Source organism: Silene latifolia, chromosome Y, assembly GCF_048544455.1.
Source record: "Silene latifolia isolate original U9 population chromosome Y, ASM4854445v1, whole genome shotgun sequence".
Taxonomy (NCBI): Eukaryota; Viridiplantae; Streptophyta; class Magnoliopsida; order Caryophyllales; family Caryophyllaceae; genus Silene; species Silene latifolia.
This window is the reverse complement of record NC_133538.1, coordinates 20,577,516-20,582,363: the sequence shown is the minus strand read 5'-3', so window position 1 is coordinate 20,582,363 and position 4,848 is coordinate 20,577,516. Positions and strand designations below refer to the sequence as shown.

At 44.2% G+C, this 4,848-nt stretch overlaps 1 non-coding gene across 1 annotated transcript; it reads right to left on the bottom strand.

Moving 5' to 3' along the window:
* Window positions 1–519: 519 nt before the first annotated feature.
* On the bottom strand, window positions 520–626 carry LOC141636748 (small nucleolar RNA R71). The gene has a single exon (XR_012541336.1). It is a non-coding gene; the product is annotated as a small nucleolar RNA R71 (small nucleolar RNA).
* Between the last annotated feature and the right edge of the window lie 4,222 nt (window positions 627–4,848).

Here is a 4,848-nt window from a genome sequence, read left to right as displayed (position 1 = left end):
ACTAGGGTATTGCCGACAGAGGAAGAGCTGAGTACTCTGTTTAGTTATTACGAGAACGCTCTATTTGAGGAGGATCCACCTTCATCTCCTATTTCTAATTCATTAGCTGAGACCGTCACTTCTCCGGACTTTCCAGAAATGGCCGAAGAAGCAACTATTGCCAGTCACTCTGAGCCGACAGCTGCGAATCTCAACAAAGGGTTCGAACTACCAGGGGAGGCAAGAAAATTCGAGCCAAAGCCTTCCTATATTAACTTGGTTGAGAGAAACCAATTCGGGGGAGCTGCAAATGAAGATGCAGCCAAGCATATGGAGATTTTTATCAATTATTGCTGCTCTATACCCCCGCCGACTGGTGTGACTCAGGATCAGATAAAAGAAACCATGTTTATTTTCTCACTCCGCGATGCTGCAAGGGAGTGGTATAGGGATCTGGACCGAGCTGCTCATGGGATAACTGACTGGAATTCGTTGGCTTTAGCATTTTACAAGAAGTACTTCTCTGCCTCGAAGACTAATGCTATTAGAGCTCAGATCACGAGCTTTAAACAAGGGCCTGATGAGAAATTTCATGAGGCATGGGTTCGTTTCAAGAAGCTGGTGCGAACCATTCCGCACCATGGTTTCGAAAAGTGGAGTTTATACAATCAGTTCTATAACGGGCTGTATGACGATCAGAGGGCTATTTTGGATGCTGCAGCCAATGGCCGATTTGCTGAGAATATGGGAGAGACTAAAGGGTGGAAGATCATTGATGACTAAGCCACCCATAAAGCTGAGTATGGGAATTGAAGGGGAAATCAAAGGAGAGCTGGTGAATCTTCTTCTGTAGCTGCATTAGAGGCCCTCACGGCGAGGTTTGATAAGTATGAATTGGGAGGAGCTTCCAAAGGAGGGATGTATCAGGTGAATGCTGTGTCAGACGGTCCTTTCGTCTGTAGAAGATGTGGAGTAGAGGGACATGTTTCAGATCATTGTCCCAACTCTTATGAGTCTTGTGCTGCCTTTCAACATTACAGGCAGACAAACACTTATTATGAGCCGAACGTCCATCCCAAATTGAGGTGGAGTAGTCAAAATGTGCTCAATCCTACTCCTCCTCCGAACCAGCAGCAGCCGTATATTCCTCCACACAAGAATCAGCAAGACTTTCAGAAGCCTCCGTCTTTCAATCCTCCTAACCATGGCGCATCATCATCCGGCGCGATGAGTGAAATTGGCGAGCTTAAGTCCATGATGCAAGCCCTTACAAAGCAGTTTCAGCTGAGTGATCAACAAAGAAACTCAAGTGATCAACAAAAGGACGCGTCCATTAAGGCACTTGAAACTCAAGTTGCCCAATTGGCCGCAAATCAATCCTCAAGAAAGCAAGGTCATTTAGCGAATCAAAACGAGAAGAATCCACATGAGACGGTAAATCTGATAGAACTGAGAAGCGGTCTTTCTTATGAGGGACCAGAAGTGTTGAAATCAGACCCGAGGAAGTCCAAAACTGATGATGAACAGTGTTCAGGCGAAAATAACGAGCTGATAGCCAAGAAAGTGCTCGATCGACTGATCTCAGGTGGTCGATCGAGTAGAAATGATGAAGAAACAGGTCGATCGAGTGGTTTTGCTGCTCGATCGAGTGAAGTAGAGAGTGGAGTTGGTCGATCGAGTGGGAATTTTACTCGATCGACTGATTCTGAGAGAGAAACTGCTCGATCGAGTAAAGAAATTGGTCGATCGAGTAGTATTGAAGACAGGAAGCTTATTCGAGAGCCTGCTAGTGCTCGTTTAAGCGAGATATCACCGGAAAGACCTCGTTCGAGAGGTAAGAAGCGTTCAAAGGATACAGAACTTGCACCGGAAGATACATTGGAAGCGAGAAACAAGGGACTTGAGATACCTATCACGGTTCCCTTCCCGAGGCGGCTGCAGAATACAAAGGCTAATCAACAATTCGGCAAATTTGTCGAACTTCTGAAGAGCTTGGAAGTCCTTTGTGCCGTTCATGAATTCTTGACAAAGGTACCCTCTTATTTAAAGTTTATGAAAGAAATTTTAGCGCGTAAGAGGACTATTAATGATAGTGAGACCGTAGCTTTGATCGAGGTGGGGTCACCCCTATTTCAAAACAAGTTACCCCTAAGCAATCGACCAGGATAGTTTTTCAATTCCGTGTCATATCGGTATGCATTTGATTGATAACACGCTATGCGATTTAGGCGCTAGCGTGAGTGTCTTACCGTTGTCTCTGGCTAAGAGATTTGGTTTGACAAAGCTGAGTTGTACCAACATGATCGTCCGGATGGCCGACCGTAGTTTATCACGGCCACTAGGTGTAGTAGAAGACGACTGTTCGGATCGGGAAGTTCTTTATTCCCGTTGATTTTGTTGTCTTAGACATCCCGAAGATGCACACACCCCTATCATTTTAGGGAGACCATTTTTATCGATTGCCCGTGCGATTATAGACGTCTGGGAAGACTTTGACTTTCGGGTAGGGGAGGAGGAGCGATTTTTCATCGTCTAAGTTCCGGAGAGCTCCCATGCAAGCCCAGCCTTGCAATGCTCTCTCTTCTATTGATCCTATTATTGACACCCCAGATGAAAATTTGGAGAATCGTGCTGCTATTGTTAACCCTCCGCCTCAGACTAAGAGCAAAAAGGAGAAAAGTTCGTCTGTTTTCCTTGCTGCAGGTACAGATGAAAGCAATGAAGGAGCTGTCAAAGGACATGGTGCAATTATTATCAATCAAATTGAAGATGATGACGCTAAAGCTGGTGATAAAGGAGCAAGGACGAGGAAAGTTCGCGCTTACGTGGATGTGAACTACTCCCCTCCTACCGTTTCAAGTGATAATTCATGCTCTTGGAAGCTGAAGAGGACAGTCAACGTTGCTGAGATGACATCCTCCAGTCAGGAGCTCACCAAGGGGCTACTGAAATTTGTTGGGAATTAAACGGGGAAATGCCCCGTGTAACACCTTGTAAAAGATAATTTTTGAATTTTCGTTGAATTTGTTTTATTACTTTTGATTAGGACAATTAGTTTAGACAGTTTTTAGCATAGACGTAAGACTATAGACTGTTCTTATGCGTATTTGGTATATTGGGAAATTTTTGCGTGTGTTCTTATGCAGGTTTGGGGAAGTTTCACGCATTCCAAGGAATAAAAGACGAAAAATTCAAGAGCTTACGCGAGAAAAGTCCTCGATCGAGTATTTTTTGTACTCGATCGAGTGAAAATTTGGTCGATCGAGTAAAACAAAAAGGGGGACTTCTCGATCGAGTAGAATTCTACTCGATCGAGTGACTGGAGCATAAAAGTGCTCGATCTAGTGGTTTAAAACCACTCGATCGAGTGAAATGAACAGTATACAGGGAGTATTTTGCCTTAAACTCTTTTGTTTCGTTCTAAACTTCATTTTCCCCTAAATTTTCGTCTATCGAACCCTAATTGCGATTCAAACTCTCCCAAATCCCCTTTATTTCTTGCCTAATCACCAAATTCGTTTCCTACATTTCCTTGTTTGCTTATTAATCTTCAAAAGCCCCTTATTTTCCCCTTCATTTGTGTTGTTTATCTCGGTTTTAAAAGGGTTTTCGGGTTTGCGGTTTTTCGACTGAAAAATCGCTATTGTTGCTTGTTTATTTGAAGATTAATTGCAATTGTAGGATCATTCTCATCAAGTAAGCGATTCTTTTACCTTCTTTGAATCTTCATTTCGACTATTTGGAATTTTATGAGGTAAAAATTGAATTTAGGGTTTGAATATCCATTGTAGGTCGATTTTTCGACTTTAATTGAGTTTATTGCCCTTATTCTTCTTGCTTGATGATCAATCGCAATTCCTCGCTGTTTATCACATGCCTTTTTCGAATTTTACATGACTTTTGCGTAATGGGTTAAGAACAGTCGAAATTTTCGACTGTCAGTTTGGCTATTGCTGCTGTGATTCGTCTAAATTAGCTTTATTATCGCTAGCTTGCTGCTGTTTTAGACTGATTCTCACACCCCTGTCAATGCTTAGCATGTTGAATTCGAGTTTTGTGTGAAATTTCGCGATTAGGGCTTCTCAGTCGAAAAATTTTCGACTGTCAGACGGGTTTATATGCCTTCATGCTTTAACTAAACTCAGTCATTGCTTGCTAGCTATCGTTGTTAACGCTATCCCGTCCCCTACCGCCGTTTTACATGCTTTGAATTTCAAAATTTTTGAGGAATTCTTTGGATTTATGTCTTTGTAAAGTCGAATTTTTCGATTGGTAGGGGTTCATATCTTTGTCACATGCTGGTTTTACATGCTTTGTTTTAGCCACGGTTAGCGCCTATTTTCTCATCATACCCCTGGTCTCCCTTAATTTCTCGTTTTGCGGGATGGATTCCGATTCCTTACCATCCACTAGTTCGTCCTCCAATCCGTCTTTGAGTGAGACAGTGGCCCCCTGCTGTTGCCTTGTCTCCACTTTAGTGACCACTACTGCCCCTGTGTTCCTAGTTTCAACCGGGCAGGGGACGGTTTTTACTCCCGCTAGCTCATTTTGCTAGCACGATTCAGCTACCTCTTCCTCTACGGTCACCACCACATTAGCACCGCTGCTAGTTCCTCTTCGGCCGGTGACCACAGAGCCACTACCTCCGCACCACCTCCCCGTTTTTACACCCGTGGCGGACTCGCAGGGCCAGATCGCACCGCCTTCGAGCACCACGGTTCCTCACACCGTCGCTTCACGAGCTTTCGCCTTGAGTTCCGAGGCCGGGTCGAAGACGAGTCTCGAGCTACGCCAGCTCCCGTTACCTCTACTTCCGCTCCTAGCACTTCTACAAACTCGTCGCGTCGCTTCGCTTCTACTGGCATCGTT